Here is a 22,630-nt window from a genome sequence, read left to right as displayed (position 1 = left end):
GGGAGCATTTCCCCTACAAAAAGTTGTTGAGATGCTTGAATAAGTGGTAGCTGGTTGGTGAGAGATTAGGTAAACATGGCTGATGAGGCAAAACTTCATAGCCCAATTCGTCCAACTTTTGAAGCATTGGTTGTGTATTGTGCACTCAGGCTTTGTCACTGAGAAGAATTGGACCCTTTCTGTCGACAAGTGCTGGCTGTGGGCATTGCAGTTTTCAGTGCATCTCATCGATTCGCCGAGCCTACTTCTCAGATGCAATGGTTTCGCTGTGATTCAGAAAGCTGTAGTGGATCACACCAGCAGCAGGCTACCAAAGAGTGACCATGACACTTTTTTTGGGGGGGTGCAAGTTTGGCTTTAGGAAAAGCTTTGGAGCTTCTTCTTAGTCCAACCACTGAGAAGGTAATTGCTGGTCATTTAAATAAATTCCACTTTTTGTCGCAGGTCACTATCCGGTTGAGAAATGGTTTATTGTTGTTGAGTGGAGTAAGAAAAGAGGACACTTGAAAATGATGACTGTTGTGATTTGTGGTCAGCTCATGAATCACTCTCTTATCCAGTTTTTTCACCTTTCCAATTTGCTTCAAATGCCAATCGACCATAGAATGGTTTATGTTGAGTTCTTGGGCAACTTCTCATGTAGTTGTAAGAAGATCACTTTCGATGATCTTCCCAGTTGGTTGTTGTCAACTTCAATGGCCAGTCACTGTGCTCATCTTCAAGGCTCTAGTCTCCTTTGCAAAACTACTTGAACCACCACGACACTGTGTATTAGTTAGCAGTTCCTGGGCCAAATGCATTGTTGATGTCGCAAGTCGTCTCTGCTGCTTTACCATTTTGAAATCGAATAAGAAAATTGCTCAAATTTACTTTTTGCCTAACATCATTTCCATAGTCTAAAATACATATAAAATAAACAGTAAGTAATAATTTATTAGCAAAATATATAAAGCAAGAAATGCACATTAAAATGATGTACAACATAATCACATTAATTTAAGAATGCATTCTGATATCAAATGGCAAATTTCAACAATGCAAAACCAAGATTACTTTTGCACCAACCTAATACATTCTATTAAAACTATGCATAAATACTTTAATTCCTAACGAAGTTTGTCAACAAACTTTCATAGAGATTTTACTTGAATACTTCCTGTGACAGGGAACTCATATTCAGAAAGACAACTTTATTTTCAGAAATTAAATTTTTTCTGAACTGTGTCTTCTTTAATTTTTTTCCTATATCTAACTTATCTTCTGAAGTCATACAAAATTAATCTTCTGTACATCTGCTCTTCAAATATTTGTGAAAGAACTAATTATATTCTAATTCCCCCTGACCCAAGCCTAACATTCAATTTCCTTCAAAATTGTTTTTGTACAAGGTGAAATTTCCTCACACTTCTACTGTTGTCCTCTGGACACGCTCCAATTTGTCTTGTATCACTTAACTTGTAGCAGTCCCAAACCAATTTCCATATTCAAGAAGCATTTTGGCCATAATAGAGTAACAACATTACCTTTCATTGTAAATACTGTTTATGTAGATAAATATTGACTTTTTTAGATAGCAAAAATTTATAGACTTTACATCAGGCTTATTATAAAATAAAACCTCTAAGATTTTCTTTCACATATGATTCAGTTAACAAACATAATTTACTTGTACAATTGACTTTTGGACATAAATTCAAAATAATTTAACTTCATGAAATTGGAGATCAGCCTATCAGTCTGTTGAGATCTTTTAAAATCTTGGTTATCCCTTTAAACAAATGAGCTCTCTCTTCTCATTTTTCTCAATCAAACTTGGTTTGGACACTATCAGTGCTTGTTCAACATAGTAATTTATATATCAAACATGAAAGAAACAGAGCTCTACTATTAGTCATTTAGAAATTTATTTATTAAATAATCTGCTCATTTTATAATGGTTTTAGATATAGGGACTGATTACAATGACAGTACAGAGAGATATACTCCACTCTACCACTAACTTTTAATACCAAAGACTGCCTCCAGTTTAAAACATCTATGATTCTTATTACTGTCTTTGAAAATGAAAGTGAAAAGTGAAAGTTGCTCAGTCGTGTACGACTCTTCACAACCCCATGAACTTCTCGGTGAAGTCCATGGAATTCTCCAGGCCTGAATACTGGAGTGGGTAGCCATTCCCTTCTTCAGGGGATCTTCCCAACACATGGATCAAACCCAGGTCTCCCTCACCGCAGGCTGATTGTTTACCAGCTGAGCTACCAGGGAAACCCATTATTGTCTTTAATAAATATTTTTTTAAAATAAAAATTCACTTTATTGTATACTTATCAAGTCAGCATGCCTATGTTATCCACTATCTGTTGTCAAAAGGGATTAGGTGTAAAGAGTATTAGCTGAATTCCAAACATAACATATAATGGTTTCCTTCTTCTAGTAAAGGTCTATTAATACTTTCAAATGACATTATCCAAAGAAAATAAGAGGTTCTTCTTACTGAACATGGGCTATGTGCAATTATGACTGAAAAAGATTAAATAACAAAGTATCAGAACCTTAAAATAAATCAATTAATTAAAGTTGTTAAATATGCAAATAAAATCTTAGCATCCAGAAGTATAGGACAATATGTGGCAAGCAATCTGTAATTATTCCTCTTTACACTGGGTAGATATTACACAGCTGTGAGCTAGCAATAAATTCTATAATCTCAAAAAACCAGGACTTTTAGAGACAGTAATGTAAATGATGAAAAGGTTGAGAAGTAGAAAGTAACAATAAAGGTTAAAGTCCACCTGAAACTATCACAACACTTTTAATTGACTCTACTCCAATATAAAATAGACAGGTAAAAAATAATAATAGAGGTTAAACAACTATATTACTCCAGGGAAAAGACATATACAGAGTTATTTAACAGTGCTCTTAAAGATTAAGGCACTTATCTTTCTCTAGTTGCTTTAAGTATAAGGTTACTTTGTTAATTTGTGATTTTTCTTGTTTCCAGAGCTGACTGTATTGTTACAAACGTCCCTCTTAGAGCTGCTTTTGCTGTGTTTCATTGGTTTCGGATTGTCAAGCTTTCATTTTTCTCTAGGTAATTTTTTATTTCCTCTTTAATTTCTTTAGTAATCCATTGGTTGTTCAGTATCATGTTGTTTAGCCTCCACATATTTGTGTTATTTACATTTTCTTTAAATAGTTTACTTCTAATATCATAGCATTGTGATCAGAAAACATGGTTGATATGATTTCAGTTTTCTTATATTTATCAAGGCTTGATGTGTGACCCAAGATGTGATCTATTCCAGGAAATGTTCCATGTGCATTTGAAAGTGTTTTCTGCTATTTTTGGATGGAATGCTCCATAAATATCAATTAAATTTATCTGGTCTAATGTATCATTTAAGGCCCATGTTTCCTTATTGATATTCTGTCGTATAATCTGTCAACTGATGAAAGTAGGGTGTTAAAGTACCCTACTATTATTGTATTACTGTTGATCTCTCCTTATATGGCTATTAGTATTTGCCTTATATAGTAGGGTGTGCTTATTTGGGGTGCATATATATGTACAATTGTTTACCTTCTTCTTGGATTGATCCCTTGATCATTATATAGTGTCTTTCTTTGTCTTTTACAACATCTTAAAGTCTATTTTGTCTAATATGAATATTGCCACTCCACCTTTCTTCTGATTTTCATTTGCATGGAATATCTTTTTCCATCCCCTTTCTTTCAGTCTGCTGTGTCCCTAAGGCTGAAGTAGGTCTCTTGTAGGTAGTATATATATGGGTCTTATTTTCGTATTCTTTCAGCCAGTCCATGTCTTTTGGATGGAACATTTAATCCACACATTTAAGGTGATTATCAATATGCATGTTCTTATTGCCATTTTCTTAATGGCTTTGGATTTGTTTTTAAAGTTCTTTTTATCTTCCCTTCTTCTTTTGTTCTCTGCTATTGTGGTTTGATGACCAATTTTAGTGTTGTGTTTGGATTCCTCTTTCGTGTGTGTATACCTATTGTAGATTTTCAGTTTGCAGTTCATGAGGATTTAATATAAAGGGCTTCCCTGATGGCTCAAATGGTAAAGAAACTGCCTGCAATGTGGGAGTTTTGGGTTCAGCTCCTGGGTCAGAAAGCTTCTCCCATGGAGAAGGAAATGGCAACCCACTCAAGTATTCTTACCTGAAGAATTCCAAGGACAGAGGAGCCTGGCATACTACAGTCCATGTGGTCACAAAGAGTGGGACAAAACTGGACAACTAACACTTTCACTTTGATATAAAAGTCTATATATAAACAAGACTGTTTTAAGTTGCTGGGCTCCTAATTTCAAATGCATTTCCAATATCCTGCATTTGTGCTCTCCTCTTCCCACCATGATTGGTTTTGTTATCGTATTTGTGTGTAGATGATTTCCTACTTTTATTTTATGTTTGCCTTTACTGGTAAACTTTTCCATTCATAATTTTCTTGTTTCTTAAAGTGGCTTTTTCTTTTCTGCTTAGAGAGTTTCCTTTAGCATTCGTTCCAAAGCTAGTCTGGTGCTACTGAATTCTCTTAGCTTTTGCTTGTCTGTAAAGCTTTTGATTTCTCCATCGAGTATCAATGAGAGCCTTGATGGGAAGAATATTCTTCTTTTTTAAAAAAATTTATTTATTTTATAATTGAAGGATAATTGCTGTACAAAATATTTTTGTTTTCTGTCAAACATCTGTTGTTTTCTGTCAAACATCAACATGAATCAGCCATTGGTATAGGTAGAATATTCTTGGTTGTAGGTTCTTCCCTTTCATTGCTTTAAGTATAACGTGCCACTTCCTTCTGGCCTGCAGAGTTTCTGCTGAGAAATCTGCTGATACCCTTATGGAAGTTCCCTTGTATGCTATTTGTTGCTTTTCCCTTATTGCTTTTAGTAATTTTTTTAATTTAATGTTTGTCAATTTGATTACTATGCATCTCAGTGTGTTACTCCTTGTGTTTATCATGCCGGGGACTCTCTGTTCTTCTTGGACTTGGGTGACTGTTTCATTTCCCATGTTAGGAAAGTTTTCAGCTATTATCTCTTCAGTTGTGCTCTTTGTCCTTTTTTCTCCCTTTTCTCCTTCTGGGACCCCTAAAACACAAGTGTTGGTGCGTTTAATATTGTCCCAGAGGTCTCTTAGACTATCTTCATTTCTTTTCACTCTTTTTGTCTTTATTCTGTCTTGAGGCAGTGATTTCAACCATTCTGTCTTTCAGGTCACTTATTTGTTCTTATGCCTCATTTATTCTGCTATTGATTCCTTCTGGTATATTTTTCATTTTAGCTGTTATATTGTTAATTTCTGTTTGTCTGTTCTTTAGTTCAAAGTCTTTGTTAAACATTTCTTTTTTTTTTTTCATTTATTTTTATTAGTTGGAGGCTAATTACTTTACAATATTGTAGTGGTTTTGCCATACATTGACATGAATCAGCCATGGATTTACATGTGTTCCCCATCCCGATCCCCCCTCCCACCTCCCTCCCCATTCCATCCCTCTGGGTCTTCCCAGTGCACCAGCCCCGAGCACTTGTCTCATACATCCAACCTGGGCTGGTGATCTGTTTCAAAATTTCTTGAATCTTCTCAGTCTGTACCTCTATTCTTTTTCCAAGATATTGGATCATTTATTATCATTACTCTGAATTGTTTTTCTGGTAAATGCCTATCTCCACTTCACTTAGTCATTCTTTGGGGGTTTTATCCTGTTCCTTCATCTGGGACATATTCCTCTGGTGTCACATCTTGTCTACCTTTCTGTGATTACTGTTTCTCTTCCTCAGGATTCAGGGTTGTAGTTCTTTCTTCGTCTGTCTTCCCTCTGGGAGAAGAGGCCGTCTAAGAGTCTTTGGCAGGTTTCCTGATGGGAGGGCCTGGATTCTGCTCACTGTAGGGTCTTGTTCCTCTGGTGGGTAGGCCCATGTTCAGGAAGCTGCTTATTTGCTAATGGATGGGGCTGTATTACTATTCTGTTGGTTGTTTGGCCTGAAGCATCTGAACACAGGCCTACAGGCTGTTGGGTGGGGCTAGGTCTGGGGGATGGTAGCCTATGGAAGGGTTTGCGTCAATGAGTAGGTTACCAGAGCTACCACTGCCAGTGTCTTTTTCCCTTGTAGTGAACCACAGCCACCCCCCACCTTTGTAGGAGACCCTCTAATACTAGTAGTTCTGGCCCAATGTCTTAGGAGCTCACTTCTTTTTTCCCTTTGGTCCTGATGCACACTAGACCTTGTGTGCAACCAGCAAAGAGTAGAGTTTCTGTTTCCCTCAGTCTTGTGGAATTCCTGCAATCAAATTCCACTGATCTTCAAAGTCAGAGTCTCTGGGGGCTTCTCCTTTGTCAGACTCTAAGGCTTGGAAGCCTGCTGTGGGGCTCAGGACTTTCACTCCTGTAGGAGAACTTCTGTGGTATAACTATTTTCGAATTTGTGGGTTGCCCACCTGGCAGGTAAGGGACTTGATTTTACCATGATTGTACCCCCTGCACCTTCTCTGTCTTTGGGTGTAGGGTATCTTTTTTGGTAGGTTCCAGCATGTTTCTGTTGTTGTTTTGTCAATAGTTGTTCAACAGTTGTGATTTTGGTGTTTCTGTAAGAAGCAGTGAGCTCATGTCCTTCTACTCTGCCATCTTGCTGGCAAGTCCTCTAAGACACTCCTTTCAGTGCGCAGAAGCAATTTAGAGATTATATTGAAAACATGAAAATCATTTGATATGGTGCATTTAAATTTTTAAATTTTTATGCTGGTGTATAGTTGATATGATATAGTCAAGGAAATCAGTCCTGAATATTCATTGGAAGGACTGATGTTGAAGCTGAAACTCCACTAGTTTGGCCACTTGATGCAAAGAACGGACTCATTTGAAAAGACTTTGATGCTGGGGAAGATTGAAGGCAGGAGGAGAAGGGGACGACAGAGGATGAGACGACTGGATGGCATCACCAACTCAATGGACATGAGTTTGAGTAAACTCTGGGAGTTAGTAATGGACAGGGAGGCCTGGCATGCTGCAGTCCATGGCATTGCAAAGAGTCGGACACGACTGAGTGACTGAATTGAACTGAACTGATAGTTGATTGACAATGTTGTGTTTGTTTCAGGTGTTCAGGTTTTAAAGGAACTTCCATATTGTACTTCATAGTAGTTGTACCAATTTACATTCCCAGCAGGAGTGTAGAAGGGTTCTCTTTTCTCCACATAAAATGGTGCATTTTTGAGGAGAACATAGGGTACCTTTTTTTGATTCTAACTCATGAGTCTCTCTAGAGATCAAATTCAGGATGCAATTAATTTAATTACTTGGAACCTGATCCAAAAATAAAACAAATCTGAAAACAATTTATTATTGTATAACATAACCTTTGAATAGTATCTAAAAGACTAAAATATTTACTTATAGGTTATTTTAGTCAATTGTTTTATTCCCAGTTTAAATGTATACTACACAGATATCATATCTTATAGTTTTGGTATAAGACATGAAGGCTTCTGATAGTCATAACTAAAGCATAGAGAAAAAAGTAACAACTAAAAGGTACTAATTTGAAAAGGAAGAGACAAAAGTATTATTATATGCAGATAGATAATATGATCAAAAGTGTAATGAATATCAACTGAAGATTTTTAGGAACATGAACAACTTTACTAAGTTAATTGGGTACAAAATAAATAGGCAAAATTACAAATTTCACTGTATATGATAATAAAACCATTATGATGACAACCATTACAGAAAAATGTTTCTTTAAAAAACCAACCCAAAGAATTTCCAGTTATGAACTTGTTAAGAATTGTAAGAATTACGTTGAAAAGCATAAGCCTGATGGATATAATGAAAGCTGATTCAATGGAAAAACTGTCTTACACAAGCATAGAAAAATGCTATTGGTCCTTTTATTAATTTGTGCATTTAATATATTCAATCAAAGCCATTTTTTTGGAATGAAATAATTCCAGTTGAACTATTTCCAATCTTAAAAGTTGATGCTGTTAAAGTGCTGCATTCAATATGCCAGCAAATTTGGAAAATGCAGCAGTGGCCACAGGGCTGGAAAAGGTCAGTTTTCATTCCAATCCCAAAGAAAGACAATGCCAAAGAATGTTCAAATTACTGCACAATTGCACTCATATCATATGCTAGCAAAGTAATGCTCAAAATTCTCCAAGTGATGCTTCAACCGTACATGAACCGTGAACTTCCAGATGTTCAATCTGGATCTCGAAAAGGCAGAGGAACCAGAGATCAAATTGCCAACATCTGTTGGATCATAGAAAAAGCAAGAGAATTCCAGAAAAACATCTGCTTTATTGACTACACCAAAGCCTTTTGACTGCGTGGATCACAACAAACTGTGGAAAATTCTTAAAGAGATGGGAATACCAGGCCACCTTACCTGTCTCCTGACAAATCTGTATGCAGGTCAAGAAGTAACAGTTAGAACCAGACATGGAACAATGGACTGGCTCCAAATTGGGAAAGGAATATGTCAAGGCTGTATATTGTCACCCTGTTTATTTAATTTATATGCAGAGTACATCATGCGAAATGCTGGGCTGGACTAAGTGCAAGCTGGAATCAAGGTTGTTGGGAGAAATATCAATAACCTCAGATACGTAGATGACACCATGCTTATGGCAGAAAGTGATGAGGAACTAAACAGCCTCTTGATGAAAGTGAAAGGGGAGAGTGAATAAGTTGGTTTTAAACTCAACATTTCAAAAATGAAGATCACAGCATCTGATCCCATCACTTCATGACAAATAGATGGGGAAACAATGGAAACAGTGAGAGACTTTATTTTCTTGGGCTCCAAAATCACTGCAGATGGTAACTGCAGCCATGAAATTAAAAGACGCTTACTCCTTGGAAGAAAAGTTATGACCAACCTAGACAGCATATTAAAAAGCAGAGACATTACTTTGCTGACAAAGGTCCATCTAGTCAAAGCTATGGTTTTACCAGTAGTCATGTAAGAGTTGGACGATAAAGAAAACTGAGCACCGAAGAATTGATGGTTTTGAACTGTGGTGTTGGAGAAGACTCTTGAGAGTCCCTCGGACTGCAAGGAGATCCAATCAGTCCTGAATATTCATTGGACAGACTGATGCTGAAGCGCCAATACTTTGGCCACCTGATGCGAAGAACTGATTCTGATTCACATCAATGTATGACAAAACCCACTGAAAAATAAAAAAAAAAAAAAAAGGAAAAGACATTGATGCTGGGAAAGATTGAAGGCAGGAGGAGAAGAGGAAGACAGAGGATGAATGGTTGGATGGCATCACGACTTGATGGTATGAGTTTGGGCAAGCTCTGGGAGTTGGTGATGGACATGGAAGCCTGGCGTGCTGCAGTCCATGGGGTCGCAAAGTGTTGGACACGACTGAATGACTATACTGAACTGCTGCAGTCCATGGGGTCGCAAAGTGTTGAACATGACTGAGTGACTGTACTGAACTGCTGCAGTCCATGGGGTCGCAAAGTGTTGGACACGACTGAGTGACTGTAGTAAACTGAATATCATTCAATTCTCCTGAAAAAATTAATATATAAAAGATCTTCTTCCAGCAAAGTGTTGGATTATACACTGGAAAGGTTTTCCTATTACATATAATGGCATCCTGGGTAAAATAATAGGCATTCTGGATAAACCACAAGAGTTTTTTTTTTTTTTTTTTAATTTTGCTGAGCTTTCAGTATAGTGAAAGAAATTTCCAAGAGCCAAAATAAAGACACAGTAATATGAAACCTGAATTGTGAGAGGTTAGTAAATTCTTAAGAGAAGTTTCCATTGGATTTAAATGCCAATGCCAACACTGATATAGGGAGGCAAATATAGATCCTGCTCCAAAGTAAAGGAGCTGAACTTGAGACTCCAAAAATTAATTAGAGTTCATGAACAGGCTAAAGCAGTCTCATACTTATAGCGTCTCCAGTTATTATTAGAAACAAGCTAAATAACATATTTTCCTCTTGGAAATCTTAATTTAGACCTTCAGGATTCCATATATATTGAATTCAATAAATTATGTGAACTCAAAATATAAACAAAGAAAGAAAAAGCCCATGAGGAATAGTTAGCAACATGGTAAAAAATTTAGACTTCCAAGAAAATCAGATAATGATTATAAAATATGTAAATTACTGATATGATATTTTAAAATGTCAAAATACACAAGATACAATCAAAATGATCAGGTAAGTTTGAAAGTAAGTAAAATTTCTAGAAATGAAAAATAAAAGAAAATTTTAAACATTAGTTGTTGAGTTAAACAACAGACTAGCTACAGAAAAGTAATGGACAATAAACATGAGGTAGAAAGGAAGATGGATATGAGGCAGTCTCCAAGAATGAGGCACAAAAAGAGTAAGAAAGAAAATAGGAAAAAGAATTTAAGAGCTAGCATGCATATAAGAAGATTTCAAGAAAGAATGGAGGCAATATAATATTCAAAGAGAATATAGCTTGCAATTTCTAGAATTAATAAAATAGGTGAACATCTAGCTATAAGAAACACAACATGTACCACACAGGATAAGCAAAAACAAAACCCCCCAAATCCATTCCTAGATATACTCCTGAGAAACTTGAAAAAACACCATAGGTTTTGAAAAAGATAAATCTTAAAAGCAGCCAGAAAGAAAGGACAGGTCACTTATAAAAGAATAATACATAGGGCCAAAGCAAAAACATTTCAGATGCAATCCTGGAAGAGAAGAAATGGAATAATATGTTCGAAGTGCTTAGAAAAAATAACCTTCTAAAGTTGTATAGCAAACTTTTATTTCAAGAATAATGACTTTTCGTCTTCCCTGGTGGCCCAGTCGTTAACAGTCCACATTGCAATGCAGAGGACACAGATTCGATTCCTGGTCCAGGCAGATTCCATATGCCACAGAGCATCGAGGCCCAGATACCGCAACTACCAAGCCCACACGCGACGACAATTGATGTGTGTGCACCTAGGGCCTGTGCTTAGAAACAGGAGAAGCCACCACAATGAGAAGCTTGTACACCTCAACTAGAGAGCAGCCTCGGCTCACCACAGCTAGAGAAAGCCTGAAATCAGCAGTTGAAATCCAGCATTGCCAAAAACAAATAAAATTAAAATTTAAAAAAGAGTAATTCTTTTTAAAAAACATACTTTTAGATTAGCAAAACATATGAGAGTTATCTAGCAAGAAACCTAAACTAAGTCTTCTAGAGGATTCATTTCAGAAATAGGAAAAATGACCCCAGCAGGGTAGTCAACAATATGTAACTAAATAGTGAATATATACAAATATGTAGAGAAGTTTAAATGAAAACTGCCTGATATCAACAATAACAAAAAAAATTTGCTTAGTGGTGTTAAAAATAAAGTATTAAGAGGGAAAGAGTTACAGCTGTAACAGAATGAAAAGTTTGACAAATTTTTTTTACCACAAAACAACTTAAAACTGAATGAAATTGAAAAATAAAATATTCACAAATCAGAGAGAATTAACAAGTAAGAAATATTTGTGGAAACCTGCTAAATAGTAGGGAGAATGTAGAATTCTTGCATTCTCCTACAGAGAGGAAAATGTGACTCATTCTTAGGGTGGTTTTAGGTGTGTTATAATGTTGCATTTAGTATGAAATTATTTCAAAGCAGTTATGAGTTCAGAGAATTAAAGGGACCCATATTTAAAGACTAAAGGAAAATAGAATGACAATAAACAAATAGGGAATATCAATATAAGCAGAAATTATTTAAAAGAACCTAATGGTGATTTGAGGATTGAAAAGCAATATAATCAAAATGAAAAATTCAATTTGCTCAACAAAATATTTAGGTGCTAAAAAAATTAGTGAACTTGGGCTAGATCCATAGAAATACTAAAAACTTAAGAACATAGAGTAAAACATTGAATAAAGATTAACAGCACCTCAGAAACCTGTGGAACAGTATCAAATGTACCAGCATACATGGAGTGGATGTTTCAGAGAAAAGGAGAGGAAGAAAGGGGAGAACAATTATTTGAAAAACAGTGGTTGGCTTCCCAAATTTGATTAAAAGGAAAAAAATGTCGACTTAGACTTTCAAGAAGTTTGAAAAGCTAGAGAGAAAAATCTTTAAAGAAGCAAGAGAAAAAAAGAGTCACCAAGTACAGTCACACTTAAGTGATATTGTGGTTTCATTTCCAGACCACCACAATAAGGCAAATATTGTAATAAAGCAAGTCACACAAAATTTTTTTGTTTCCCATTGCATATAAAAGTTATGTTTATATGTTTATACTATACTGTAGCTTAAGTGTGTAATAGCATTATGTCAAAAACAACAGTGTACCTACCTTAATTTTATTATCATTTGGAATTTTTGTATGTATTTAAAAAACATTTTTTACTGAAGCATAATTGATTTACAATGTTGTACCAGTCTCTACTGTATAGCAAAGTGACTCAGGTATACATACATACATACATACATGTATACACACACTCTTTTTAACGGTTTATTATAGGATATTGAATATAGTTTCCTGTACTGCACATTAGGACCTTGTTTTTCATCCGTTCTAAATGTAATAGTTTGCATCTACCAATCCCAAGTTCCCAGTCCCTCTCTTCCCCTCCCCCATCCCCTTGGCAACCATGCATCTGTTCTCTGTGTCTGTGAGTTTGTTGCCGTTTTGTAGATAAGATTCATTTGTGTCATAGTTTAGATTCAACATATAAGTGATACCATATGATATTTTTCTTTCTCTTTCTGACTTACTTCATTTAGTGTGATAATCTCTAGTTGCATCCAAGTTGCTGTAAGTGACATTATTCCATTCCTTTTTATCAGTGAGTAGTATTCCATTGTCTATGTATACCACTTTTTCTTTATCTAGTCATCCATCTATGGACATTTAGATTGTATCCATGATTTGACTATTGTGAATAGTGCTGCTATGAATATAGGGATGAATGTATCTTTTTGAATTACAGTTTTGTCCAGGTGTTTTTCCAGGAGTGGGATTGGTGAAACATATGGTAATTCTATTTTTAGTTTTCTGAGGAACCTCCATATGGTTTCTCATAGTAACTGCACCAATTCACATTCCCACCAACAGTGTAGGATGGTTCCCTTTTCTCCACACTCTGTTCAGCATATATTATTTGTCAACTTTTTAATGATGGCCATTCTGACTGATGTGAGTTGATATCTCATCACAGTTTTGATTTGCATTTCTCTAATAATTAGTAATGTTGAGCATCTTTCCATGTGACTACTGATCATCTGTATGTATTCTTTGGAGAAATGTCTATTAAGGTCTCCTGTCCATTTTTTTTATTGGGTTGTGTTTCTTTGTTGTTGAAGTGTATGAGCTGTTTGTGGAGATTAAGCCCTTGTCTGTTGTATCATTTGCAGATATTTTCTCCAATTCTGTATGTTGTCTTTTCATATCTACCTTAATTAAAAAATATGTTATCGCTAAAAAATGCCTACAGTCATCTGAGCCTTCACTGAGCGGTAATCTTTTTGCCAGCAGTGGGTCTTGCCTTGGTGTTGATGGCTGCTGATTGATCAAAGAGGTGGTTGCTAAAAATGGAAACGCCTGTGGCAATGTCTTAAAATAAGACAACAACAAAGTTTGCTGCATATATTGGCTTTTTTTCACAAACCATTTCTCTGTAGAATACAATGCTGTTTGAAAATATTTTACCCACAGTAGAACTTCTTTCAAACTTGAAGTCCTCTCAAACCCTGCTGCTGCTTTATCAACTAAATGTATGCAATATTCTAAATTATTTGTTGTCATTTCAACAATCTTTACAGCATCTGTACCAGGAGTATTTTCCATCTCAAGAAACCACTTTCTTTACTCATCCATAAAAAGCAACTTCTCATCCATTCAATCTTATCATGAGTTTGCAGCAATTCAGTCGCATCGTCAGGTTCTAATTCTGATTCTAATCCTCCTGTTATTTACACCACATCTGCAGTTGCTCCTTCAATGAAGTCTTAGTCAACCATGAGAGTTGGAATCAACTTCTTCCAAATTCCTGTTAATGTTGATATTTGATTTCTTCCCACGAGTCGTGACTGTTCTTAATGGCATCTTGAATGGTGAATCATCTCTAGAAGTTTTTCAACTTATTTTGCCCAGATTCATCAGAGGAATCACTATCTATGGCAGTTACAGCCCTATGAAATGTATTTTCAAAAAAAATTTGAAGTCAAAATGACTCCTTGATCCATGAATTGCAGAATAGACATTGAGTTACTAGGCATAAAAATAATGTGAGTGTCATTGTACAACTCTATTTAGAGCTCCTGGGTGACCAGGTGCACTGCCAACAAGCAGTTAAGTTTGGAAGGAATCTTTTTTCTGAGTAGTAGCTCTCAAGATTGGGCTTACAATATTTAGTAAACTGTATTGTTAATAGATGTACTGTTATCCAGGCTTTGCTGTTCCATTTATAGAGCACAGACAGAGTAGATTTAGCATAATTCTTGAGGGGCTGAGGATTTTCAAAATGATCAATGAGCTTTTGCATCAACTTAAAGTCACCAACAGCATTAGCCCCTAGCAAGTGAGTCAGACTGTTCTTTGAAGCTTTGAGGTCAGGTATTGACTTCTCCTCTCTAACTATGAAGATGCTATGGCATTTTCTTTCCATATAAGGCTGTTTCATTTTTCAACAATAGAAAAATCTGTTGTTTAGTGTAACCACCATCATTAACCTTCTTAGTGAGATCTTCAGGCTGACTTGCTATTCCTACATCGGCACTTGCTGCTTCACCTTGCACTTTTATGTTATTGAGATGGCTTCTCTCCTTAAACATGAACAACCAACCTCTACAAGTTTCAACCTTTTCTTTTGCAGATTTTTCACCTCTCTCCTAAAGAGTTAGGGTCTTGCTCTGGATTGGCATAAGAGAATGCTGTGGTTAGATTGACCTATGCAGACCTCTAAAACTCCCCAGATCACCAATAAGCCTTTTCTGGTTTCTTATCACTCATGTGTTCACCAGAGTAGCAATTTTAGTATCTTTTCTTAAAAAAGAAAACATTTTTAATCTTTTAGTACAGTACCTTAAAAGATGCATAGTATAGTATGACACGGAGAAGGCAATGGCACCCCACTCCAGTACTCTTGCCTGGAAAATCCCATGGACGGAGGAGCCTGGTAGGCTGCAGTCCATGGGGTGGCAAAGAATCAAACATGACTGAGCGACTTCACTTCCACTTTTCACTTTTATGCATTGGAGAAGGAAATGGCAACCCACTTCAGTGTTCTTGCCCGGAGAATCCCAGGGATGGGGTCGCACAGAGTCGGACACGACTGAAGTGACTTAGCAGTAGCAGTAGCATAGTATGACTGCTGGCAAATAGGAGTTGGCATCAAGTGAACAGGCAATAAGAGTTACTGGTTGGAGGACGGAGAGGAGGTGGGAGATGGGATTTCACTTGGTTTTTTGTTTATTGAGTTGGATGAGCTGTTTGCATATTTTGGGTAGTAACCCCCTGTTTGTCACATTATTTGCAAATATCTTTTCCCATTCCATAGGCTGCCTTTGTTTTGTTGATTGTTTCCTTTGCCAAGGCGTTACCAAATTCCTTTTCCAAAGATTATTTCCTTTTAACTTTGATTAGGTCCCATTTGCTTATTTTTGTTTTTATGTATTTTGCCTTGGAACACTGATGTAAGAAAATATTGCTATGGTTTATGTCAGAGAATATATTGCCTATGTTCTCTTCTACTAGTTTTAGTGGTATCATGTCTTATATTTAAGTCCTTAAGCCACTTTGAGTTCATTTTTGTGTATAGTGTGAGGGAGTGATCTAAGTTTATAGATTTACATGTGGCTGTCCAGCTTTCCCAACACTGAAGAGTTCTTTTCACCATTGTATATTCTTGCCTCCTTTATTGTAGATTGACTGTAGGTGTGTGGCTTTATTTTGGGGCTCTCCACTGTGTTGCATTGATCTATATGCCTGTTTTGGGGACAATACCACACTGTTTTCACTCTGCGGATTTGTAGTATTAAGTATGGAAGGGTTATGCCTCCAGCTTAGTTCTTTTTCCTCAGGATTGCCTTGGCAATTCTGGGTCTTTTGTGGTTCCATATAAATTTTAGGAATATTTGTTCTAGTTCTGTGAAAAAAAAAAAGTCATAGGTATTTTGATGGAGATCACATCAAATCTGTAGATAGCTTTGGGAATTATGGCCATTTTAACAATCCAATTCAATGAGCATGGCTATCTTTCCATTTCTTTGAATAATCTTCAGTTTCCCTTATCACTGACAGTTTCTAGTATGTAGGTCTTTCACCACTTTCAGTAAGTTTCTTCCTATTTTTTTTTAATGGAATTGGTTTTTTGCTTTCTGCCTATATTTAATTGCCAGTGTAAAGAAATGCCACAGATTTCTATGCATTATTCTTGTATTCTACTGCCTTACTGAATTAATTTATTAGTTGTAATGGTTTTTGTGGGGAGACTTTCAGTTTAGTTCAGTCGCTCAGTCATGTCCAACTCTTTGCGACCCCATGAATCGCAGCATGCCAGGCCTCCCTGTCCATCTCAAACTTCCAGAGTTTACTCAAATTCATACCTATCAAGTCGGTGATGCCATCCAGCCATCTCATCCTCTGTCGTCCCCTTCTCCTCCTGCCCCCAATCCCTCCCAGCATCAGGTTCTTTTCCAACGAGTCAACTCTTCGCATGAGGTGGCCAAAGTATTAGAGTTTCAGCTTCAGCATCAGTCCTTCCAATGAACCCTCAGGATTGATCTCCTTTAGGATTGACTGGTTGGACCTCCTTGCAGTCCAAGGGACTCTTAAGAGTCTTCTCCAACAACACAGTTCAAAACCTTCAATTTTTCGGCTCTCAGCTTTTTTCACAGTCCAACTCTCACATCCATACATAACCACTGGAAAAACCATGGCCTTGACCAGACGGACCTTTGTTGGCAAAGTAATGTCTCTGCTTTTTAATATGCCATCTAGGTTGGTTTTAACTTTCCTTCCAAGGAGTAAGCGTCTTTTAATTTCATGGCTGCAGTCATCATCTGCAGTGATCTTGGAGGCCAAAAAAATAAAGTCTGACACTGCTTCCACTGTCTCCCCATCTATTTCCCATGAGGTGATGAGACCAGATGCCATGATCTTAGTTTTCTGAATGCTAAGCTTTAAGCCAACTTTTCACTCTCCTCTTTCACTTTCATCAAGAGGCTTTTTAGTTCCTCTTCACTTTCTGCCATAAGGGTGGTGTCATCTGCATATCTGAGGTTATTGATATTTCTCCTGGCAATTTTGATTTCAGCTTGTGCTTCCTCCAACCCAGCATTTCTCATGATGTACTCTGCATATAAGTTAAATAAGCAGGGTGACAATATACAGCCTTGATGTACTCCTTTTCTTATTTGGAACCAGTCTGTTGTTCCATGTCCAGTTCTAACTGTTGCTTCCTGACCTGCATACAGGTTTCTCAAAAACAAGACCGGGAGCTGACTGTGGCTCAGATCATGAACTCCTTATTGCCAAATTCAGACTTAATCTGAAGAAAGTAGGGATAACCACTAGACCACTCAGGTATGACCTAAATCAAATCCCTTATGACTATACAGTGGAAGTGAGAAATAGATTTAAGGGACTAGATCTGATAGACAGAGAGCCTGATGAACTATGGACGAAGGTTCGTGACCTTGTACAGGAGACAGGGATCAAGACCATCCCCATGGAAAAGAAATGCAAAATGGCAAAATGGTTGTCTGAGGAGGCCTTACAAATAGCTGTGAAATGAAGAGAAGTGAAAAGCAAAGGAGAAAAGGAAAGAAATTTCCATTTGAATGCAGAGTTCCAAAGAATAGCCAGGAGAGATAAGAAAGCCTTCCTCAGTGATCAATGCAAAGAAATAGAGGAAAACAAAAGGATGGGAAAGACTAGAGATCTCTTCAAGAAAACTAGAGATACCAAGGGAACATTTCATGCAAAAATGGGCTCAAAAAAGGACAGAAATGGTATGGACCTAACAGAAGCAGAAGATATTAAGAAGAGGTGGCAAGAATACACAGAAGAACTGTACATAAAAGGTCTTCATGACCCAGATAATCACAATGGTGTGATCACTCACCTAGAGCCAGATATCCTAGAATGTGAAGTCAAGTGGGCCTTAGAAAGCATCACTATGAACAACGCTAGTGGAGGTGATGGAATACCACGTGAGCTATTTGAAATCCTAAAAGATGATGCTGTGAAAGTGCTGCACTCAATATGCCAGCAAATTTGGAAAAGTCAGCAGTGGCCACAGGACTGGAAAAGGTCAGTTTTCATTCCAGTCCCTAAGAGAGGCAATCCCAAAGAATGCTCAAACTACCACACAATTGCACTCATCTCACACGCTAGTAAAGTAATGCTCAAAATTCTTCAAGGGGAGACTTTAGGGTTCTCTTTATAGAGTATCATGTCATCTGCGAACAGTGACAGTTTTACCTCTTACTTTCCAATTTAGATACCTTTTATTTCTTTTTCTTGTAAGATTGTTACGTCGGACTTACAATACTGTGTTGAATAGAAGTGGTAAGAGTGGGCATCCTTGTTTTTTTCCTGAATGTAGTGGAAAAGCTTTCAGCTTTTCACAGTTGGCTGTAGGTTTTATGTAACTGCCTTTTATTATGTTGAGATATGTTTCCTCTATAGCCCCTTTGGTTTTATCTCTGGGCTTTCTATTCTGTTCCATTGATCTATATTTCTGTCTTTGTGCCAGTACCGTACTGTCTTGATGACTGTGGCTTTGTAGTAGAGTCTGAAGTCAGGCAGGTTGATTCCTCCAGTTCCATTCTTCTTTCTCAAGATTACTTTGGCTATTCGAGGTTTTTTGTATTTCCATACAAATTGTGAAATTATTTGTTCTAGTTCTGTGAAAAATACCATTGGTAGCTTGATAGGGATTGCATTGAATCTATAGATTGCTTTGGGTAGAATAGCCATTTTGACAATATTGATTCTTCCAATCCATGAACACGGTATGTTTTTCCATCTGTTTGTGTCCTCTTTGATTTCTTTCATCAGTGTTTTATAGTTTTCTATGTATAGGTCTTTTGTTTCTTTAGGTAGATATACTCCTAAGTATTTTATTCTTTTTGTTGCAATGGTGAATGGTATTGTTTCCTTAATTTCTCTTTCTGTTTTTTTCATTGTTAGTATATAGGAATGCAAGGGATTTCTGTGTGTTAATTTTATATCCTGCAACTTTACTATATTCATTGATTAGCTCTAGTAATTTTCTGGAAGAGTCTTTAGGGTTTTCTATGTAGAGGATCATGTCATCTGCAAACAGCGAGAGTTTCACTTCTTCTTTTCCTATCTGGATTCCTTTTACTTCTTTTTCTGCTCTGATTGCTGTGGTCAAATACATTATTTATGGTGAAACAGATCACCAGCCCAGGTGGGATGCATGAGACAAGTGCTTGGGCCTGGTGCACTGGGAAGACTCAGAGGAATCGGGTGGATAGGAAGGTGGGAGGGGGGATCAGGTTGGGGAATACGTGTAACTCTATGGCTGATTCATATCAATGTATGACAAAACCCACTGAAATGTTGTGAAGTAATTAGCCTCCAACTAATAAAAAAATAATAATAAATAAATAAAATATAGCCACTTTGGTGAGAGTTTTTATTGTAAATGATGTTGAATTTTGTCAAATGCTTTTTCTACATCTACTGAGATGATCATGTGGTTTTTATCTTTCCTTTTGTTAATGTGGTATATCATACTGATTGATTTGTATATGTTGAACCATTCTTGAAACCCTGGAATGAATCTAACTTGATCATGGTGTACAGTCCTTTTTGTGTATCATTGGGTTTGATTTGCTAATATTTTGTTGAGAATTTTTGCATGAATATTCATTAAAGATACTGGCCTGGGATTTCCTTTTTTTTTTTTTTTTTTTTTTGTAGAGTGTTTTTCTGGTTTTGGGGTCAGGGGTGATGGTGGCTTCATAAAATGAATTTGGAAGTATTTCCTCCTCTTCAACTTTTGGGAATAGTTTGAGAAAGACAGGTATAAGTTCTTCTTTGCGTGTGTGGTAGAATTCCCCAGTGAAGTTGTCAAGTCCTGGACTTTTGTTTACAAAGAGTTTATTATTATTATTATTATTATTACAAATTATATTTCACTTCTAGTGATTTGTATGTCCAAATTATGTTTCTTCTAGATTCAACTTTGGTTGGATATGTGTTCCTGGAAATGTCCACTTTTTTATAGGTCACCTAATTTGTTAGCATGTGACTGTTCTGTATGACTTTATGAACTTCTGTGGTATTGGTTGTACACTTCCCTTCCCAATCTTTCATGTGACTTCCCTTCTCTATTTCCCATCTCCAAATGCCTGTGTCAAAGAGTAGAATTTTATAAAAATATCAGAGAATAGAACATAGAAAAGAGGGAACATCAATTATTTTTATGAGGCAAGGAAAACTTGATAGAGCATCCCAACAAAGATAGCACAAGAAACATGCAAGCAAATTTCAGTTATGAAAATACCTATAAAAATCTTAAATATTAGCTGGATGAATCCAACAGTATATATTAAAAATGCAATATGATCTAATGAAACTTAGCAGTGTTAAAAAATTATCAAATTAGCCTCACTAATGCTCAACATTGCTTATTATTAGAGAAATACACATCAAAACTACCATAAGGTATCAACCTCACACTGGTCAAAATGACCATCATAAAAAAATCTACAAACAATAAATGCTAGGTGCAGGAAAGGGAACCCTCTTGCACTGTTGATGGGAATGTAAACTGATACAGCCACTATGGAGACGAGTATAGAGATTCCTTAGAAAACTAGGAATAAAACTACCATATGACCCAGCAACCCCACTACTGGACACATTCCCTGAGAAAACCATAACTGAAAAAGACACATAATCCCCAGTGTTCATAGAAGCACTATTTACAGTAGCCAGGACATGAAAGCAACCTAGATGCTCATTGATAGATGAGTGGATCAAAAAGTTTTGGCACATATATACAATGGAATATAATGCAGCCATAAAGGAATGAATTTGAGTCAGTTCTTGTAAGGTGAATGAACACAGAGCCTGTTAAACAGAGTGAAGTAAGTCAGAAAGAGAAAAACAAATATTGTATATTAATGCATACATGGGCTTCCCAGGTGGCTCAGTGGTAAAGAATCCACCTGCCAATGCAGGAGACTCAGGTTTGATCCCTGGATCAGGAAGATCACCTGGAGTAGGAAATGGCAACCACCCCAGTATTCTTGCCCAGAAAATTCCATGGACAGAGGAGCCTGATGGGCCCTGGGGTTGCAAAGAGTCATATACTACTGAGCACACGTACACAACACACACATATGAAATCTAGAAAAATGGTATTGATGAACCTTTTTGCAGGGCAGGAATAGAGGCTCAGGCATAGAGAACAGACTTGTGGACACAGCAGGGGAAGGAGAGGGTTGGACAAATTGAGAGAGTAGCATTGAAATATATACATTACCATGTGAACAACAAACACTGAAATGTGATTTACAAGGTGAAAGTGAGATATACAGCAGTTAGCTGTACCTCTGATCTGCTGCTGCTAGAAAGCAAGTTTTATAAATGTGCAGCCCTCTGAAAAAGGATTCCAGTGACCATTATCTATAAGTAAAGAAACAACATGGCAATGCTTTTGCATTGGAATTTATACTTTGTAATCTCTAGTTTGCTGTCTTAGAGACTCATTCTTTGCTTTCTTGAGTATAAGAAACTATTATGGCAGCAGCTCCTTAAAGCATAGATCCTGTGGCCTCAGTGGTAGTTGTCACTTCAGACTTATTCTGGTAGTAATCCTAGGATGCTTATTCAAGAAACCACTCCCTTTAATTCTCTAAAGATTCTGTAAGCACTTAAGTCCCTGTATCAAATCCCTTCCTGCATGAAATATCAAGTCTTCTATCTCTTATCTGAAGCAAACCTAAACTGAATTTTTGGTATCAGAAATAGATGATGCTATAAACAAAATTACTCAAAAGTGCAACATCTACCTTTGCTTAGTAGATGGAAAGAAAACAAATGTATGCTGAAAATTTAATTATCTTCATATAACGTGGAAAGACATTTGGTAGAATTGTTGTCTCTGATATCTTGAAAGTAAAATTATGCACTAATAGAACCTTGAGCTCTAGATGAAGAAGTTACAAAATACTAGCATATGGTATGTATTGCCTATTCCTTGATGCTGACAGTAAGATATTACAACAAAGAAATCTCTTAAACAAGAATTGGTTAATGTTCAAGCATAAATGAAAAAGAATTCAGTTCTCTTAAGAGAGATTCTCTCTGCCTGTGAGTTGACTCATACCCAGCAGGGTTGGAAAACTCCAACCAGTTATACTCCTCCAGGCTATTTTATTTGGCTCCAGATTTTTCTCAAGCTTTTTCCCTTAATACTTCCTTTCTATAAAATGGAAGATAGAGCAAAAATAGATTAAGAATGATATTTTCCTTCCCAAGCCTGTTATTAACTTAATTGGACTCAGCAGCAAAAATAAATGTAAATAAGTTAGTCTCAAGAAAACAATTTGCACTGTGATTATTAGCACATAGAATTGTCTGGAAGTATGTC

The sequence above is a fragment of the Muntiacus reevesi genome, chromosome 1 (assembly GCF_963930625.1).
Source record: "Muntiacus reevesi chromosome 1, mMunRee1.1, whole genome shotgun sequence".
Taxonomy (NCBI): Eukaryota; Metazoa; Chordata; class Mammalia; order Artiodactyla; family Cervidae; genus Muntiacus; species Muntiacus reevesi.
The sequence above is the reverse complement of the archived record's forward strand: the minus strand, read 5'-3'. Positions refer to the sequence as shown.